The sequence below is a fragment of the Lontra canadensis genome, unplaced genomic scaffold (genome assembly GCF_010015895.1).
Source record: "Lontra canadensis isolate GAN:19392208 unplaced genomic scaffold, GSC_riverotter_1.0 scaffold2, whole genome shotgun sequence".
Taxonomy (NCBI): Eukaryota; Metazoa; Chordata; class Mammalia; order Carnivora; family Mustelidae; genus Lontra; species Lontra canadensis.
The window spans coordinates 30,227,232-30,249,047 of NW_022630996.1; positions in this window are offsets into that span (position 1 = coordinate 30,227,232).

Consider the following 21,816-nt stretch of genomic DNA (forward strand, 5'->3'; position numbering starts at 1 on the left):
TATATATATATATATATATATATATATATATATATATATATATATATCACTCAGCTGTATAAAGAAGGAAATTCTGTCATTTGCAACTACATGTATGGGGATTTCCCCCACCCCAACCAATTCCAATTCACCTACCAGATAGGTGTCCTACAATTCAATTCTGACACTACCTGGAGTTAGCACAGAACCCACAGGTTAAAGGCTCAGTTCCCCTAGACTGCTTCCCACTTCAGGCGCCAAGTAAGTAGTCAGACCCCAGATGGCCTATATAACCGCCCAATCACATGACATATGTGATTTCTACCCTATCTACTCGAATGTGCAGAAGCACAAGCACATTTCTGTTCTCGACCCAAAAAGTGTGAGAAAATCATCAACAGGTGTGAACCTGTGTAAATTTTCTCAGAGATGCTAACAAAAATCCATTCTCTGGAGCTAGAACAGAAATATTTGCCATAAGAATTAGTTCGTCTCCTGTTTACCTGCTAAAGTTGCAAAAAGGATACTTATGGCCAAAACTTTTTGAAAGGATGAAGAGAGGAAATATCAACAAAGCCTCTTTTTCAGAGGAAAGTCAGCAGGGGCTGCGAGGTTTCCCTGTCTGGCTTCTGCAGGCTACTTCCACACTTCGACCTGCTGGGTGTGCTACAGGGTTGGGGTCAGGAGAGAGACACATTTCTTCTCTCCAGGGAAACTCATCACAAATGAAAAATAAATAGGTGTCAATCGCGGTGGAACTCAAATCCCCCAACCCCACGCAGCTCATTTTCTTGTTTTCCGTCCATGGCCTTTGTCTAATCAGCCACTCCGCATGTGGGCACTCGGTGAGATTGCAAACACGCATTCTCACATAGTGACCTCCCTTAACTAACTTGAAAATTCTTTTCATCTAAAAATCCTGGGACTTCAAACTCAGAAATCATGTCTGAAGCAAAAATAACAAAGGAAGCTTCATATAAAGGCAGATTTTATTTATTTATTTATTTATTTTTAATAAAAAATGAAGGATAGGCAGGCAGAGAGAGAGAGGGAAGCAGGCTCCCTGCTGAGCAGAGAGCCTGATGTGGGACTTGATCCCAGGACCCTGAGATCATGACCTGAGCGCAAGGCAGAGGCTTAACCCACTGAGCCACCCAGGCGCCCTAAAGGCAGATTTTAATGCTCCTTAGGTGAAGCCACTTTCAAAACCGTGGAAGGATCTGGAAAATCAGCTTTGTTCTGTGGAGTGAATAAGGCTTTGAAGGTTCTGCAGTTGCCAGAGCCCCAGAAGGTCTTTCTTGCGGCTGTTACCTCTCAGCACACTTGAGGGCCCAAGGGCTACATTCCCAGAGAAGAATTCAGGTGATTACCTGGACAGCTCAGGTCTTCCCTAAACCCCTCTCATCTTTGTGAATGTGACCCATAGGGAACAAGTGGCTTGGGTTCACATGACTCATTTTACACTCAGGTGAGTCTCCATAAAGCCATTAGAGTCACCTGGTACTCGAGGAGCACGAGCGGGTTATTACTTCCCTGGTGAATACAAGTAACGCAGTTTACAAACATTTCTGCATGTAAGAGAAGTAAGGACTTTGGTGCAGAAATGGTGTACAGTGTACTGAAGGCCCCAGGGTTGACTTGGTGGGTTTTTAAAAAGTTTTCATTCTTCCACGTATGCGTGGCCCAGAGTTAAGCTACTAGCTCTAGGACCAATTTTTTTAAAGAGATTTTATTTGACAGAGAGACACACAGCTAAAGAGGGAACACAAGTAGGAGGAGGGGGAGTGAGAGTAGCAGGCCTCCCGCTGAGCAGGCAGCCCTATGTGGGGCTTGATCCTAGGATCCTGGGATCATGACCTGAGCCGAAGGCAGATGCCCAATGACTGAGCCACCCAGGCGCCCCACTAGGACTATTTTTCAAAGGCTACATTCCCCTGCTTCCCAACTATCCAAATGAAAGCTTTTTCTTATGATGAAGCAGAGAGACGTTTTAAAACAACAGTGTGATGGGGCTCCTGTGTAATTCAGTCGGTTAAAGGTCCGACTCTTGATTTTGGCTCAGGTAATGATCTCAGTTTTGGTATCGACCCCATGCACAGAGCCTGCTTAAGATTCTCTCTCCCCGTCTCCCTATGCACCCCCCCAAATAAAACCACAACAACTGTGAAAAAACAACAAATGGGGGGAGCATCAGCCTCTTGTCAAGGAACACTAGCACGCAATTGAACATGTCTTTGAGCCCAGAACTTGAAGAGAAGCTGGCCTTACAGATGGATGTTTGCAGCCTTTGAGCACTTGATGTCGGTCACCAAACATCTAAAGACATATATACCAAGAGGCGCACTTTCTGTCCTGAACTTAAAGATCATGGCCTTGTTTTAGTTTCCTCTTTCTGATCTAACAGACAATGTCAGCAACTTAAAACAACCCAAACTTACTCCCTTACAGTTCTGCAGGTCCGACATCTGAAAGACTTACTGAGCTAGAGTCAAGCTGTTGGCAGGGCTGCATTTCTCTCTGGAGGCTCCAGGCTAGAACCGGTTTCCTTACCTTTCCCGGCTCTTAGAGGTTGTTTGTGTCCCTTGGCTTGTGGCCTCCTTCCTCCATCTTCAAAGCCAGCGAGAGGAGTTCAAGTCCCTTTAATGCCGCCATGTCTCTGGTTTTCTGCAGCTGAGGATGCTTCTCTGCTTTTAAGCACCCTGTGAAGAGATTGGGTCCACCTAGATAATCCAGGCTAATCTCCCCATCTGCAAAGTCCCTGTTGGCCCCATGGGAGACATTTGCAAGGTGCAGGGATTCAAATATGGACTGTTATTTTGCCACCACAGGCCTCTACACAGACGTGTGCCAGGCTAGAGGTATACACGGTGTGTCTCAGTCAGTTTGGGCTGCTGTAACAAAGCAGCAGAGACTGAGCAGCTTATAAATAGCAGAAATCGGTTTTTTCACAGTTCTGGAAGCTGGAAATCTAAGAGAATGTTGGCAGCCTGATCAGGTTCTAGTGAAGGCCTTCTTCCATGTGGCAGACCGTCAATTTCTTTCTTTTTCTCTTTTTTTTGTTCAGACTGTCAATTCCTTGTTGAATCCTCACATGATGGAGAGCAGAATGAGAGGAAGCCAGTGCTCTCATGTTTTTCTCTAAGGGCACCCAGCCCACACCTGAAGCCTCCACCCTCATGACCTAATTACCCCCCAAAAGGCCCACCTCTTAATACCATCACACTGGGGAGTAGGATTTCAGTGTATGAATTTAGAGCGACACAAACATCCAGCCCTTATCACCATAGTACCAACTCCCGGTGCTCCTCTTTTACCAAAACACAGATAATGGGGGCGCCTGGGTGGCTCAGTGGGTTAAGCCTCTGCCTTCAGCTCAGGTCATGATCTCAGGGTCCTGGGATCGAGTCCCGCACCAGGCTCTCTGCTCAGCAGGGAGCCTGCTTCCCTCTCTCTCTTTCTCTCTCTGCCTGCCTCTCTGTCTACTTGTGATCTCTCTCTGTCAAATAAATAAATAAAATATTAAAAAAAAAGAAATTAAAAAAAAAAACACAGATAATGGAGAACTTCAGAGGTGACTGAAGTCGACTCTCATCAGCTGTTGCTACTCAGAAATTTACATTTCAAATCATGCACAACCCTGTTGCTTTGATGACGAGGCTGTGGCTGTTCTCTCATTACAATCCGGGAATTTTTAGATCATGTGGTGGGAAGCTCATGACATACCATCTGAGGAGAACAAGAGTTCATATTTATTAAGTTTCTACTCTTCAAGGAGACTCATCCTTATGAACGGTATCACCCATGTGCATTTGCCCTCTGCCTAAAGGGTTGGTCAAAGGTCTACACTAGCAGATGGCAGGGGTATGATGGGAACTTGAAGAATTTGTTGTCAGTCCCCATCCCTTTTGAGCCCAGTTTGGCAGTACCTATCTTCCTCTACCTGAGGTTAGAGCTTCTGTTGGCTATCACCTCTCCCTTGGCTACAGGTCTTTCCGGGTTTCGGGAGCACTCCTTCCTTTTGGTCCTGAAGGTCCAGAGGTTGTAATGGCCCCCACTGTTGCTAACCCGTGTATGCCTCACCATTCCTTGCTGATCCTGTTTATTCCTACCCACACTATGACAAACACTTCCTTTATTAAACTCTTTTCCATTATCTTGTTTATATGTGCCAACCATCCCTTGCCGGTGCCCTGCCTGATATGACTGGATGTGTCAGGATCTTGTGATCTTGGCCAAGTTATTCAACCTTCTCTAACCTCAGTATTCTCATATGTAAGATGGAGATAAAAATAGCTACCCCTGTGATGGTGGCAACAACTAAATTATTTAATTTATGTACAGCTTAACTTAACACAGTGTTTGGCACACAGTGAACATTTAAGTGTATTTTTGTCAAAATAAAGGAAATGAATTCTCTGAGGAACTGAAAGCTCCATCTGGATCCAAATATTCCACCACATCATTTCTTAAAATGTACTTTTGGTTCCATGAAAAAGTACTATTTTGAGCAACTATTAAATTCAGGTCTTCAGATTTACCAATAACTAACTGTTAATGATGCTGCTCAAGGTATCACCCAAATAGTCCTCATGCACCGAGGGATGTACAAATTCAAGTATATTTACTTTTTAATTTGATTTTCTGGAATTATCTAGACACTGAGTCTCTGCTTTCTAGTTTTCTGGATATGGAACAATTTAAATAATGTAAGCAGAGAACTGTTATAGTAGAATAGATAATATTTAGGAAATAAAAGTCTGTCTATAAATCAGTTCAGACTCACTAACTGCTTCTCAGCTTACAAAAGTTTACACCATGATCTACTTACAGCTATAAGAATATAAATACAGAATTTTTAAGAGGACATTCAACTTTTAAAAGGTGATGCTCATCATGGAATCAGGAAAAGGATGAAATTGCAAAAGAACTACAAGAAATCCTTCAGTATTTTGGTACATGCAGATCCAAGTTGAAAGAGACAGAGACAGAGAGGTATCTGGAATTGGAACTTCCCATGTCACCTTTCCAGATATGGATGAAAAAAACTTTTAACAGCTGGTATCAGGCTCTTTTTTTTTTTTTTTTTTTAAGATTTTATTTATTTATTTTAGAGAGAGTGAGAGAAAGAGAACACAAGAAGGAGGAGCAGACTCCAGGAGCATGACCTGAGCTGACGGCAGACGCTTAACCGACTGAGCCACCCAGGCGCCCCTTGCATCGACTCTTTAGGCAGTGTTGCTGTTGTTAGTTTCAGAGGGAAAATGAGGCTCTAAGGGTATGATCTATATGAACTGCTCTGAGTAAAAAGTAACAGAAATTTGGTGGTGAGAGAAAGCAAGAGAAGGGAAGGGAGCAAAGATGTGGGTGGCAGATACAAGAGGAAAATCCACAATAGTTGGCTAGAGCTATATAAAATTTAAGGTGTTTGCCTTGCTGTGATTTAACTACTCTCTTTCCCAAGATCTTTGGTAAAGCCTGCTACGCACACAAATACCTCATCTGTGTGATTTTCTCAAGAAGGAAATGGGGGGCTAGTCCACATCTAGGTCAGTACAAGTCAGAGAAAAGAGGCGTGGGGTTGGGGAGGTCAGACAAAGGACACTAAGAGGGCAGCAGAAGTGGGAACAGAGGGCAGATATATCTATAGAAACATGAGATCTAAGACCTTTGTGAAAGTATCAGGGAGAGCACTAGACTTACCATAGGATAGAGAATGAAGAATTTAAACCCACTTTATTTAAATCTGAAAGGACAGGATGACCTCAGCTGATATCTGAATTACAATTTGTCAGGGATCCAAGTGAAAAAATAGAAATATGAAATTAGACCTACTGGTGTCAATTGGTTAGGATAGCTTGTATTTTTACTGCTAGTATGTTCTTGACCCCGTATTTCAATAGTTCTGACTGAATCTGTACAAAAAACAGAGTAAGTGCTTCAAGTCCATTAAAAGATTAGTCAATTTTTCTTTCTTTGATAAAAGACAGCCATTGCTAAAACACTGTATCAACTGCAGAGAAAACGCGGTTCACGGCCTTGGACTTAATCACACTAAGACTTTAAAATGTCTTATTTTGTTAGTCAATCACTTACAGTCAAGTATTTATTGAGTTCCAAATCTATGCTGGCACATTAAATGACCACAAACCGTTGCCTTATCCTGTGATGGCTCACAATTTAGGGGTTAACCACAAAATACTAGATGATATCTATGCTCACAACTCAAGAGCACTGTTTTTCAAAAAAACAGAAAGGCCTGTGCCCCACCATCCACACGCACAGACCCACACACATCCTCTTACTTTGGGAATCTACAGGTTTTACAATGATCTCTAAACCCATGTAGTTTGCACTGGTCACAACGGTTATGAAAATCTTAAATTTGTAATGATCATAGTCTTTTTGCAGACTTCTTGTGGGGCTTAAGATTTTTGCCTAGGGCTTATGGCTTCACGTGTTTCTCCAAGCTGAGAAGAGCATTATGTAACATTGACATTCTAGGTCATTGTCCATCAAAGAACCCAGGTTCCGTTGAGCCACCTACAGTGGAAGTGATTGTTTGGAGGATTTTTCCTACTTACCTCTTAGCTTGTGTAAAAAATCGAATATGACCTTTCTTAGAAAAGTAACTGAGGAGCGCCTGGGTGGCTCAGGCAGTTAAGTGGCTGCCTTGGGCTCAGGTAGTGATCCCGGGGTCCTGGGGTCAAGCCCCGCATTGGGCTCCCTGCTCAGTGGGGAGCCTGCCTCGCCCTCTCCCTCTGCCTCTGCCTGCCACTCTGCCTGCTTGTGCTCTCTCTCTGTCAAATAAATAAAATCTTAAAAAAAAAAAAAAAGAATAAAGAAAAGAAAAGTAACTGACTATATAACAGAATAGTTCTCCAACATAACAGAGAACTTTAGTGGTGAAAGTAAATTTTTGATTTTTATTCATTATGTTCCCTTGGCTTCATTATATGAAAGTCACCTCATATTGATCAATCACATGGCACCTGGGTGACTCAGTCAGTTAAGCATCCAACTCTCCATCTCAGCTCAGGTCTTGATCTCAAGGTGGTGAGCTAGGGCCCCACATTTGACTCCACACTGGGCATGGAGCCCACTTAAAAACAAACAAACAAAAAACAACACAAAAACAAAATATTTATCCATCACCTACTTTCCTGGAAATCTGTGTGCCCAGGGAGTTTATAGAGGCAAAGCAAGCAAATTCAAAAATGTATATTTGGAATAACCTACTAATGATGTCTAACTTTGTGTGTCAGCTTTGCTAGGCCACAGTGCCTACATTTTGTTAAACATCATTCTAGGTGTTTCTGTGAAGGTGTCTTTTGGATGAGATTAACATTTAAACTGGTAGACTTCGAGTAAAGCACGTTTCACTCCATAGTGTGGGTAAGCCTCATGCAATTGGATGAAAACCTTAATAGAACAAAGACTGACCTCTCACCCTCTCAAAAAGGAATTCTGCCTTTGCACTCAAACTACAACTTTTCCCTGAGTCTTCAGCCTACTAACTTTACCCAGCAGATTTTGGTCTTGCCAACCCTTTACAATCAGATGTGCCAATTCCTTAAAATAAATTATCTCTCTTTTTCTCTCTCTCTCTATATATATCTCCTGTTGGTTCTGTTTCTTTGGAGAACCCTAGCTAATATACTACCAAAGCCATTTTTATAATTTACTAGAAGTAACATCCATAACAAAAAGTCTTGGCCAAGTACTCACACTTGTAGGATTATTCTAGAGGAAAATTTAGATGTTGTCGATTGAGTTTTAAAGTATTTCAGGTAATCCTAGTTTCGGTTTGATCTCCTGAGGCAGAAGTTGCCACTCCAAGAAATTGTGCCTGGTAGTACTTCTACAACAAATATGGTGGGAGTGGGGGTGGGGAGCTATTTTATGCAAAACACTGTTGTAAGCACTGAGGATAAAGCAGTGACTTTTGAGACAAAAATCCCCGTTTTCATGGAGTTTTTATCCTAATAGAAGGAAATAGACAACAAATAAATTTATATTAGTCAGATGGTGATGAGCGCAAAGAAATTAAAATAGTCACCCTGCTTTAGGGTGGAGAGTGATGAGATCATTGTGTTTGTGTGATTTCACAGAGGGTGTTTGGAGCAAGTGACATTTCAGCCAAGACGTAAGTGTAATGAAAGAGAGAGTCCTGCCAATTTATGAGTAGGAAGGGTTCCAGGCACTGAGAACAGGAAGGGCAAAGGCTGTGGTGCAGAAATGAGGCCAGGGTACCAGAGAAACACAAGGAGGGCAGTATGTTGAGAGAGGAGTGAGCAAAGGAGAGTAGAGGAGACAAAGCCAGAGAAGTTTCCATGACTTGTCTGAGTAGACACCAACAAAAATTGAAAAGAAGTCTGAGGACATAGTCTTGGGACACTCCAGAGTTTAGAGGTCAGGAAAGGAGTTGCATGGAGTCAAGGGGACGGAGGAGGAGGAACCAGGAAGGTAGAAGAAAAACCCACAGAATGCAGGGTCTTGAAGGAAGTGTTTCAGATAAGGAGGAGTGGTCAAAACAGGTCAAGTAAAACGAGGACTGGGCATTATCATTGGATCTATCCAGTGGAGGTTTATTATCATCTTGCTAATAGGAAGTTGAGTACAACAGAAGAAAAAAAAGCGTAATTAGAGTCTGTTCAAGAATGACTTAGAGGAGAAGTACAGACAAAAATACTGGCTATTCTTTTCACAGTTTGAGGCAAAAAAGAACAAAGAATGAAGTTCTGGTAGTGTTAGCTAGAAAGGGACATAGGCAGGGGTTTTAAAAATGTTTTGGGGGGAGGCACCTGGGTGGCTCAGTTGTTGGGCATCTGCCTTCCACTTGGGTTGTGATCCCAGGGTCCTGGGTTGGAGCCCGGCATCGGGCTCCCTGCTTGGCAGGAAGCCTGCTTCTCCCTCTCCCCCTCCCCCTGCTCTGTTCCCTCTCTTGCTGTATCTCTCTCTGTCAAATAAATAAACAAAATCTTTTTAAAATTTTAAAAAAATGTTTGGGTTTTTTTTTTAAATTTGTATTAGGCTAGAGATTTCCTGACATGCATGTACCCTAATGGGAATGACCCAAGGAAGGAGGGGGAGAGGTGTCAACTGGTAAGGCAGGATGGGAGGGAACAGAATCAATGCAGAGCTCGATGCTAGAGGAAGAAGGGCAAAGTTTGGGATATAGATACAAATACGCTTGTAGGTTTGGTGATAGGAATTCGGGGAAGCTCTCTTTTAACTGGCCAGTTTATTACAATGAAATATAACACATGAGCGAAGATAGGGGAAGAGATGTTAAATGCCAGAAACTTTCTTTCCTGACAGTGAGTCTCTGTTTTCCTCAGTTGAGTTTATGGAATTATAAGTGGGAGGCTTTCTATCCTATCCTCTGCAAGCAGAAGATATTTACAACTGAGGACATCTTTGAGTTTTTGGGAAAACGATTGACCAAGAACACCTGCCAGCTGTCTCATTGCTTAACCTGCCACTCCAGCTCCAGGTACCAGGGGCTGTTTAGTGACATTACTAATGGGAATACAACTTCAGACTGTTCTTGACTTCTTCTCTGTAGTCTTAGATAAGAACTTGTGAATAAAACTGTGTTTTAGATATTGCACTGGCTCTTGTTACTCCTGCCTTGTTCTCAGAGGAGGATCTAATCCCAAAGGAGTTAGGAAACCTTTTTTAGAATTATTATTAAAAACTCATTCCTGGGAATGGGGGTGAGGGGAATGGGGGAAGGGGATCAAGAGATACAAACTTCCAGTTATAAAATAAGTAACTCATGAGGACTGTAATGTATAGAAGGGGAAATACAGTCAATCACATTGTATTAATTTTCGTATGGTGGCAGATGGTAACTGGACTTACTGTGGTGATCAGTTTGCAATGGATACAAATGTTGAGTCACTATGCTGTATGCATGAAAATAATAAAATACCAGATATCAATTACACTTCAATAAAAAATTCATTCCTTCTGACAACTTACAAGGCAAATACAGCAAGCATCTACTAACTACCCACCATGTGCTTGGGACTAATCCATTTTTTTAAAATCATAGTTGACATACAATGTTATATTAGTTTCGGATGTGCAACATAGTGATTCAGCTATCTATAGGTTATGCAGTGCTCACCACAGTAAGTGTAGTCACCATCTGTCACCATACAACATTATTACAATATTATTGACTATATTTCCTGTGCTATACTCTTCATCTCATTGGTTTATTTATTTTATAATTGCAACTTTGTATATCTTAACCCCTTTCACCTATTTTATGCATCTCCCTCCCACTCCCTGCCCCCTGGCAACCACCAGTGTGTTCTTTGTATTTGAGTCTGCTTCTGTTTCTTTGTTCTTTTGTTTTGTTTTTAGACTCCACACATAAATGAAATCATATGGTATTTCTCAGTCGGACTCATTTTGCTTGGCATAATACCTTCTAAGTCCATTCACGTTGTGGAAAATGGCAAGATCTCATTCTCTTTTAAGGTGGAGTAATATTCCATGGTGTATATATATCACATCTTTATCCACTCATCTCTGGATGGACACTTGGGTAGTTTCCATGTCTTGGCTAATGTACACAACACTGTGATAAACATGGGGGTACATCAAGTATCTTTTCAAATTACTGCTTTTGTTTTCTTTGAATGAATGCCCAGTAGTGGAGCTACTTGATCATATGGTATTTCTATTTTTAATATTTTGAGGTACCTTCCATACTGTTTTCTAACATGCAGTAGTTGTGCCAATTTACATTCCACCAACAGTGCATAAAGGGTTCAGCATGGGATTAATCTTTTCTAAGATTCATGAAGTAAAAGCAGCAGTAATTCTCTGACTCTCACTGACCTTCAGCCGGTCAATTTCTTAAAATTTTTAAAACCTTCCATTAGCTAATTAACTTTGAAACATCCTTGCAAAAATATTCCACTTGATGACTAAAATATTATTAAGGGATAATGTTTTGATCTAACAGAGGCTTTAAGGCCCAATGCTAATATTTTTGTTTCTTGGAAGATTCTTGCGAATCTCTGTATTGAATTCAGGGCTTTTTCCCCCCAACGCTAGCCCCACTACAAGAGTGAGAAAAGAGGGAGGAAGAAGAAACCTAACATTTATCATCCACTATCTGCCAGGTACTTTCCAGGGGTTATTTAAATTTTAAAAGAATATCAGAAAACATATCTCCGAGTCTCCATTTTTGCAAAGTAGGAATCGGGTATAATAAAAGTAGCTCTAAACCACTTGGCATCGTAGAGAGCTGTTACTTAATTATAGTGCCTCAGAAAATTCTGGAAATACAACACTGCTGAATTTTGCTGCGATATGCCACAAGCTCTCCTGCATAGAAAATCTGCCCACTGTGTCTTGGCCTGGCATCTGGGCGTTGAGATTGTCCCACTCTACCAGCCTGACTTAATCAAGGTCATTGAAAGCTGTTCCTGTCGTGCCACTGTAAGAAGCTGCTCCAGATTGATGCTATCAGCAAATTTATTCAGCTTACGCTCCCTTCCATCACCCTGTGGATAACTCTGGCCCACAACTAGCCCTTATGGACGGACACCACTTGACAAATGTCCTCGGGATGAGAAGAAGGCATTGATAGCAGTTCGTCGATTGCAACTCTTTAGCCACTTGACAGCACTGTGATCCAAGCTATGCATTACCAGCTTGTTGGAAAAAAAATGTCATGTGAAATGGTATCAAAAGCCTGACTGAAGTCTGGGTATATATCATCTATCCCTTCTCCTTTGTCAGTGTGTCAAAGAAAGAAATTAAACTTACTGTCTGGTTTCTCCCTAAAGATAGGTTGGTGACTACCTGACCACTCTCATTTTGCAAATTTGCCTATCAATGGATTCTTTGGGTCTTGCCCAGGTTGAGGTTTTTGCATTGCAATGAAGGAGCATCCTAACTCCACATTCTAAAAACCTTCAGATACTTTTAGATTGTCTTTCTTTAGATTCTACTCTGACTCTTTAAGGCAGAAGAATAAGCTGTTAAGATCCAGGAAGTGGTGAAAATATTCCCTTCGTCCATTCACATGTGCTCTATTTAAGCTCACTTCAGACAAACAACTACTGGCCGCTGGATAAGAATGTCTTTATATTCCAGTTCTGACTGTCTTAAAGAGGTGTTTTTTGTCAGCAATCAGCCAACCTCTGTGACATGGGGAGGATCGGGGTGCAAGTGTAGGTGTTTGTGTGCGAAAGATGATACAGAGGGGAGAAGGAGCCAGGCTCTTTCAAGGAAGGGTGAATTCTTTCCTACTACTCTGCCTTCATTCCTTCCCTTAAATAAGGTCATAGAGAATTTTCCTCCCAGTTTTCTACATTGCTAATGAGTGCAATTCAATCTACAGACTAGGAACTAAACTTAATGCACTTGTGTTTTGAATGGTAGATTTGGTTTTCTGTTTCCTGTCATTCCCAGTGACAAGTCACCTCTTTTCCCTGACATCACTTCCCACGTCTTTGCCCTGATGTCACTTCCCATGTCACTTCCCTCATTGTGGCCACCAACTCTTTTGATATACTAATCAACATCCTCCCATTCCTGGTGGAGATGATTAGGCTTTGGAATTGATGCTGAACCCTTTCATAGTTCATATTTTTCATCATGCTGTTCTTACTTCTGGGAAGGGGATAGAGCATGGCTGATAAAATATATGGCACTCCTCCTCCATGAATATAGCAGACCAAAAAAAAAAAAAAAAGTCAATCCAGCATTCTTTATTCCTGAGACTAGCACAGGAGTCTTCCTGACATAATACCCTAGACCAGGGATCTGCAAACATTTCTGTAAAAGACCAGACAATAACTAGTTTATGTTTTGTGGACCATACTGTCTTTGTTGCCCCTACTCAACTCTGCCATTTCAGGGTGAAAACAGCCACAGATAATATGGAATTAAGAAAGGGGCAGTTGGGGCTAGGTAGGGAGAGATAGATAGGGAGCTCTGTGATTAAGCTCACAGAAATCCCCTAAATTGTGGACGTATAAGAAAAGTAGAGATAAGGAAACACTCCAGACCACCCTGCCCTAGGTGTCTGAGGGAAGAAGTCTTATTTATGACACACTCCTGTAGTCAACAGAAAATAACCAGACCCTAAAAAAAAGTAACCCATTAAAGATGTTATTACTAGTCCTTAATCAATGGTGCTGCCAGTAGAAAAGTCAAAAAGATATAAGTTACCTGGCTAGCTTTCTATAAAAGACCAACCCTAAAAGCCTTCAGTGGCAATCCTGTCAGGACCCTCTCACTCCTGAGAGTTTTTTTCTTTATCCTTGCTTAATAAACTTCTATGACTTTACTCTCTCTCCTTTGTCCATGAGATTCATTCTTTGACTCCATGAGACAAGAACCTAACTCTCCTGCTTCAGAATGAATGAGCATGGCTATGTTCCAAAACATGTTATTTACTAAAAGAGGGGACTGGTTAGTTTTGGCGCATGGACTTTTGTCTATAATTTGCCAGCTATAATTTGCAGGTCCTTGCTCTAAATACCTACCACCAACCAAAGTTGCCATCTGAAGATGGAACCTATCCAGTGTTCTTGGGCTCAAGTACAAGATACTTGATGCTACAAGACATCAGTGTTGACTCTATTAACCTGGAGACTTCCACCCAAGGAATTGATGTAACCCAGTTTTGGACCATCTACTCTGAGTGTCTTGAAGGGAAAAGTCACTTTGGGACCAAGGAGAGCAAGTTCCAATCCCTACCCATTTTCATTCTCTTCGACTTTGTCAGTGGTGTGGCTAGCATGGGAATGCTATACATTCATTATCCAAACATGCAAAAAAAAAAAAAAAATTGACATGAAATACCTCTATCATTGCCTTAGAATAGGTACTATTATGTATAACACTCCGATGAACCAAAAGTTCACCCCCCCATCAGATTAAAAAGAGGCAAAACAACAACCAAACAAATCTAAATTACATTTTAATGGGATAGGATGAAATGAAATTCAACTGCAGCCTGGTAACTACCAATTGTATCTCAATTATTTATGAGATTTAAAATGCTCAGAAGTAGATTAAACCATTCTATTCCTGATTCTTGTGGGCTCTTTAGCCAAACAGACCACTGCAGTGAAGATAGATAGGGCTTTGAAAACCTAAAGGGGCATTTCAGGCAAAAAAATAAAATAAAATAAGGGTGCCTGGGTGGCTCGGTTGGTTAAGCATCTGCCTTTGGCTCAGGTCATGATCCCGGGGTCCTGGGATGGAGTCCAGTGTTGGGCTCTCTGCTCAGCTCAGAGTCTGCTTCCCCCTTTCCCTCTGCTACTCTCTCCAACAAATAAATAAGATCTTAAAAAAAAAAAAAAAAAAAAAAAGATAAAAATAAAATAAAATGAGAGAGATTAATTTTTCCCAGAAGAGTATTGCTTGAATTAAATGTCTCTTACTGTCTCTTAACAAGGATAGTTAATAAACCCATTAGACCTGTTAAATATTATTATATAATATACTTTTATATTTAAAAAGAAAACTTCTCTGATTTCAATGATAGGATGTTAACATGGCTCTTCTCTTAGGAAGTTGTTTAATGGAATTCATTCTCCTCTCTTAGGCTGGCACTTATCATCTACATGCATTTTATTCTTATCCTGCCATTGCTTCCAGCAGAGATCATAAATGTCCTCTTCTCAGATTATTATCCAGAAGAAAAAGCACAAAATTCTTCATTTGATCCTTTCAAGCCCGACATTATGTGAAAAGACAAGAAATCTATTTTTATATCCACTCATTACCCTCAAACTCTCTTTAATGCAGCTTTATCAATTTAGACAATAAAATCTCATTAATTTGTACTCCATCACTTTGGAATTTGAGATAATTTGGGCAGGGCTAGCCTGAAGATGATCTGTTCAATATTTATGGGAAAATAAAATTATTCATGCTGATGATTAATGCAAATAACCTACCAAAGCAAGCTAAAAGTTCAACTGATATTATTAAAGTTTATACTCATCAGTAGGCTTTCAAGGTCCTCTCTGAACTAGCCAGAACATACTTCCCCAGCTTCATGCCCCAACTCTATGTAGCTACTGCCATAGCCAAAGCCAAAGATCCCCTTGTGTTTTCCTTTTTTCTGCCCTACATGGACTGTCCTCTCTTGGAAATGCCCTTGTCTTCTTCCTCTGGTTCTAGCTCTCAAAATCTGATTCCTCCGCTAAAAACCAAACTGAAACATCACCAGCACTGTGAAGACCTCTCCAATACTGCAACCAAGATGAACTCTCTTCTGACATTCTGGGACATGACAGTATGTGTGACACTGGCATATTGGACTACACGTGTGGCTGAGTCACTGACAGTGATTTCACATATAGGTCCAAAAATCTGACTACTTCATTATGTTGTTTTTTTTTTAAGATTTTATTTATTTATTTGACAGACAGAGATCACAAGTAGGCAGAGAGGGGGGGAAGCAGGCTCCCCACTGAGCAGAGAGCCAGATGTGGGGCTTGATCCCAGGATCCTGAGACCATGACCTGAGCCGAAGGCTGAGGCTTTAACCCACTGAGCCACCCAGGTGCCCCCTTCATTATGTTTTTATGTAAACATGTCTGAACAATTACAAATTGATATAGATATTTTCTCCTCAATTACTTTTCTTTATTCTTTGTCGAACTGTTGGGCCATTCCGTTAAAGTTGAAAAAATATGTACATATGTAGGTTAAATGATCCATGAGTTTTCAGTATAGTCAGAGGATGTTACAAATTTTTTATGTAAAAAGAACATGTTATATTTGATAGGGCTGAGAATACCTGAAAGGGATTATGGAAAGATCCGTTCCCCTTTCATTGATTTCTATTTCAGAGAATGATACCACTAAAGACCCATTTGATCAAGTCAGGAATTTTAATATCATAAATTCTTCCTTCCACCTCCTCCCCCATCTAATCAGTTACTAAGACTTGTTGGTTCTACCTACGAAGAGTCCTGTCATTTCCAGGCCTCTGGCCACAACTGTTATGACTCATCAGAGTCTTATAATCTGTGATACAGATTATTTCAACTCTACCAGTTTTCTGAGGATTTTTTTAATAAAACATGTAAATCTGATTATATTTGCACTCAAAATTGTTGTCTACTCCCTATGGCATACAGAATAAATAGCCTCTTAACATGAAACTAAGACCTTTTATGATCTAGCCCAACATCTCTACCCAGTGTCGCCTCCTATCTAATGTCCTCTCACTCCTGCAGTTCTCACCTTGCACTTTCTACTCCAGCAACATAAACTACACTTTAATTTCCAACCTACCTTGCTCTTAAATACCTCAATGACTTTGCACATGCTACTTCCTCTATTTTAGATGTCACCTGGAAAACTCTCCTCTAAAAATATCCTGACTTCCTAAGGAACACTTTTATTTTTCACTAAGGTTGTCCTATTTTCTTCCACTTTGCCATCCTCCCTTTATGTTATTTTTTTCCTTTTGCATGTGCGGTCTTATTAAGTTAATAATTAACCAGGTTTTCTGTTTCAACAGTTTAGTTTAATTCATATAAAACACCCATGCTAAAAATATTTCCTTCCATTTTAGCAGAAATAATTTTAAAAGAGGGTCTCCTTTTAGAAAACAGAAATCTCTGCCTGGGCAATTTTATTCCCAGATTTACAATTTGAAAAAGACAGCACACTTAATATATAATATACATATTACATATATAACATTCATGGCACTATTGTTTATCATAGTAAACTGGATAGATAAGAAATGAATTAATTAAATATATTTAATGAAGTACACTGCAGCAGTTTAAAAGAATGAGGTAGAGCTCTGTATGCTCTATAGAGATGTTGGGTTACATTAAGCTAAAAAGATGAAGAAGAGTAAACTAGTATAATTCAATTTCTGTGCATAATACAAAGTATATGTATATACATGCTAACATTTTTCTGGGGGATAATGAGAACCTTATAGTGATTATTTAAGGGAGAGGGAGTTTGTGTGTGTGTTTGTGATGAGGTAAGGGAGGTTTTACCTCTAACTTTGTTTTACATGAGTACACATTTTTATCTTTATGACAGGAGTAGAATTATGGGCCATTTTACTTTCTTAAACTTTCCTGTATTAAAAAAGACATATAAAATTTATATTAAAAATGAACATACACAAGTGACTCTCAAACTTTATTGTGTATCAGAATTACCTAAAGTACTTTTTAAAAAGTAGATTCCAGATTCCTACCTCAAAATTCTGTATTAGAATCTCTATATGTTAGGGACCTAAGAAGATGAATTTAACAAGGATCTCAGGTCATTCTGGCACAGGTGCTATGAGCAATATTCTTTGAGAAATTCTGCAGAGCAACTAACTGATACTTCAGATTCATACCTCTGTATGTTTAGGACACCTTCACCAGTAGTTATAATAATAATAAGTTCTGAGAATAAAATTAGGTAACCCATATAGATCACTTAGTGCAGTGCTATGTGCTGAGCAAATGCTATTGGGGGAGTGGAGGTATCCATTGTTTGGTTTAGTTTGGTGATTTCGTTATTGTTGTCCATTTCTACTTTTAGTTTAAAGATTCCCAAAAGGAGGGCACCTGGGTGGCTCAGTGGGTTAAAGCTTCTGCCTTCGGCTCAGGTCATGATCCCAGGGTCCTGGGATTGAGGTCCCGCATTGGGATCTCTGCTCAGCGGGGAGCCTGCTCCTCCCCTCCCCACACTGCTGCTCTGCCTACTTGTGATCTCTGTCTGTCAAATAAATAAATAAAATCTTAAAAAAAAAAATTCCAAAAGGAAACCAATTATTTAAATAAGCTGAGACAAGAAATTGTACATCGAGAAAAATTGTTCTTTGAGAACTTTTAAAAAATGTTTAGTGTTCTTCCTTATTTTTCATTGAAAATAGGCACTTTTTCATTTGGAATAACAGTTACATATAAAATCATGTTTAACTATTGGATGTTATTATTTTATTATAAGGTTTTATTTTTCCATTACATATATGAATTTTCATGATGCTTCAGAATCAAGATTTTATCTCGTGTGACGATATATATCTTAAAAAACAAAAAGTCAAAAAAAGGTCAGTGGCAGAATATTATTTGATTTACAAGAGTGTGGTCTTCTTCACATTTTTTCAAAACGTATTACTATTATAAGGTGAAAAACACAAAAATATGGGGAGACCTACTGCTCATTCTATGCATTATGATTCATACTCCATTTGCCATTTCTCTGGTGAAGAGGTTCAGAACGAGCACCACCCCCTCAACTTTGTCACATGGATTATTTTGAGCTGAAGACAATCAAACCCCAAAAGACTCAGGAAGAGCTTTTTATGTCCTCCTTAACTAAAAGAATTTAGATAGAGAGCCTGGTCTAGGAAGAGAGCTATCACCAGGGATACTAGAAAGAGTATGGACTAGGAGTGGTGGGGTGGGGGTGGAGTTTGGCAGGGCAGGTTTGTTCAGATTCCTCTCAGCATCCAGTTGTCTCTGCAGGCATGGCAAACATCTAATTATCAAACATCTGCTCTTCTTGTCATCTTGTGAATCACCTTCCGCCCCTTTGAAGTCCCAAGTCCAACCTATTTCTTAGCTCAGGATGGCATTTAAGCCTCAACTGTCTGACTCTCATCCTTGGGTCTCATATTTTTATGGGGCTCCTGAACATATATAATTAAATTTGTTTTCCTCCTGTTAATCTATCTTAGGTCCATTTAGTTAATAGACCAACCAAAAGAATCTAGAAAGGTAGAGGAAAATTTTTTCCTCCTCTATACTAGCATAGAAGGTGTGTGTTTGTAAGTCCTGTGGTCAAAAGATAGATAGTAAATATCCTGGCAAACACTGTAATCAGCTTCTCATGCTACATGTTCACCAGAAAACTGACAGTGAAACACAGCCAAGAGCCCAAAAAATAGCTAGTGGATTTGTAGCCAGTTGTAAATCTCGATCGACCAGCTCCAATTACCCCATCTCTGATGACATCTTTTGAAGTTCCAGGGACAAGCAGAGCAGCCTGTCACATATAACTCATTTAATCTTTCAAGGCATTGCACAAATGTTATTGCTATAAAGGAAAAAGGGGTATAGCTATGCATTTTTCAGGGTTCCCCTTTTCAAGGGTATTCCAATGGCCACCTGGGATCTGGTTTAGTGGCAGTTTTATCTGAACCTGCCCTCAACAAGCAGCCTTTACTTAGCCTTACTTATCTTGGCTTCCTCATCAAATGTTAACTCTACTAATGCTTTGATCCAATCTGACAAACTATATCTATAAAAGTAGCCATAGACAGATTACATGGTAACAGGATCCCTGTGCTACCTAAATCTAAAGATTGAACTAATGTGGAAATTTGGGGCTCTAAAGTCAGTGAGTAGAGAAATGTTTGTCTTTTCTTTTATGTGGTGTTGGGACTTTGAAAAAACATATTTTATACTTAACATTATCATTTTATATTTAAAAAAATAAAAAACTCCATCATTTTTTAAAAATGTAAGCTGTAGAAAATAAAAGTCCTCAACTCGGAAAGGATTCAAAGAAAAAACTTTGATGTTCTTCTTTTAAAAGATTCTCATTGAGGGAGGTGGAAGCTTCCCCAGTGACCAGTTGTTTTCATCGTGGTGTGTGGGAGTGTTAATGATTTTCAAAGAGCACATGAGTTGAAGAGGTTAGCAACATTTCCCTTGTCTAATTAGTCTGTGTCCTGAGTGATGTGGCTGGGCGTGCCCACTGATATTTCTCTGTCTTCTCCTCTTCTAATTTCCGGCCCCTGAAAATATATAAAAGGGAGTTCTTTCGCTGACTCATCAAGCCCAGCCTTGTTACCCCAACCGCAATAACCTTAAAACTTTGGGATATGATATTTATATACTCTTTTTACTAGGAATACTATCTGATACAAAGCATTCTTTTGCTTTTAAAATGTTACTCAAAGGAACTTTTGCTGAGGAGTTCTACTCTTTTTAATAAGGTAATTTAATACACCCTATTAAATTGTCCTGGAAAAAAATCATACCCTCTCAAAAGAGAGCAATCTACTGGCTTCTTACCAGCAAACTTGAGCTGAACTCAAATGTCTTTTGAACCTGACAACTCGTGAGTGATTTCTTGATTGATTTTTAGACTTCTAACAATGCTCTTCAGAGCTCTCATTCACTCCCTGAAATGTCACTAACCTTGGTTCTGGGGTGCTGGGAAGTCTATTAGAAAAAATAATCTAGAAAATAGGATTCTCTTCATCTGAAAGAGTTAATACAATACAAGAGAGGAGAAGTGTAATTGTCTCTCATCCATAGGTGTCTTAAATTCTTAAACATTCTAATTTTAGTAACCTGCCAGTAAATAAGACAAGGATAGTAGTGAACGAAAGAACCTGTGTAATGGTTTTGTTACATTCTCAGGTAAGATTTATGCTTTAAGATATGTACTGTTAACTGAATATGAAAATGTTTAGGGAAATATGAAAAAATGGTATGTAGACCTAAAAGCATTGGCATTCTTTAGCTTAGTATATATATTTTATATTAAACTACAAAATAAATGAATGGTCATTATTTGATCATTTAGAAACAAATGGAAAGAAACTGTACTCTTTCTTCTTGCACATTCTTGACAGAGTGTGAAACAGTATTGCAGAGAATAAATGATATTTTTTTCCTAGCGTTTCTAAAATGCAAAGGTAAACAGAATTTAAAGTTGCTCTCTAATCACTAATATATTTCGAATGTTTTGAGCTGTGTTGTTTCCATTAAAATCTGAAGCTACGTGGTTGGAATAATATAGAGTAGAATGCTAAAAACATCAGAAAGTTAACCAAAAACACAGTTATGAGCCACCAATGACAGGTAGGCACCTCTTTCTTCTAATCAAGCACTTCAAAGTAATCATCTCCCTCTTTAAAATCCTTCACACAAGAAGAGATCATGCACCGCTGTGAGCACAAATATCTGGGCATTTTCTCCCCTGGCTGACATATTAAATAATAAGAAACCAACATGACATTACAAATGAGAGCTTCTCTAACTGCTTCCAGGAGTCCAGGCCAACCAGCCCACCTGAGAGTCCAGAATCATTCTGATACAATTTACAAACACTCCTTCCTGGGAGAAGATGAAACGACATCAGTGTTGAGCAGCCTCAGACAAATGCAACAGGGCCACATACCATCGTGTTTACCATGCTATCGTCTGTTCTTTCCCTTTCTTCCTTGGCATTTGAGCAAAAAGCCAGTGGGTGTGTTGATAAAAGATTGCAGATTTTACATGCACCATAAATACTCTCCACAAGTCCACCACAGTGTTCCAAACTGAAGTCAAGCTCCTGCCCTTAGACCTACCTTAGCCTGTGGATATTTTTCTCCAGGTAGTTCGTGATTTCTCATTGTTTCAAAGTCCTCACAAACCAGGGCAGATTTTTCTAAGAAGTGCATCTAAGGACAGGATCAGAGATCCATAGGAATATAAAGTTTTCTCAAAAGAGTAAATTGAAAAAGTTTTTAAGGAGGAAGTTAAAAATTTTTTTTAAATGGCATTGGAAGAACATAGTAATGAGAAAATGGCTAAGACTCAGGTTCTTAAAACTATTTTTGGAGCCACTGGTCTGATACAGCTTTCTCTTCCATTTAAGTTCACAGAACTGCTCTCCCCAGGCTGTGAATCCCTTGAGAGAGGTTCTCACTGGCTCTGGTAGGAAGAGCACAGTGCGCCAAGCTTGTTTGGGGTACCTCTGCTTCCGCCGGCTCCTTCTTCTCTGTCTCCCTGTCCCATTTTCAAGCACCTATGGAGCCCCTTGGTGTTGGGGTCCTGTCTCTGAGTAAGGATCCATCCATATTTAAACCCTTTCCTCTGTTCT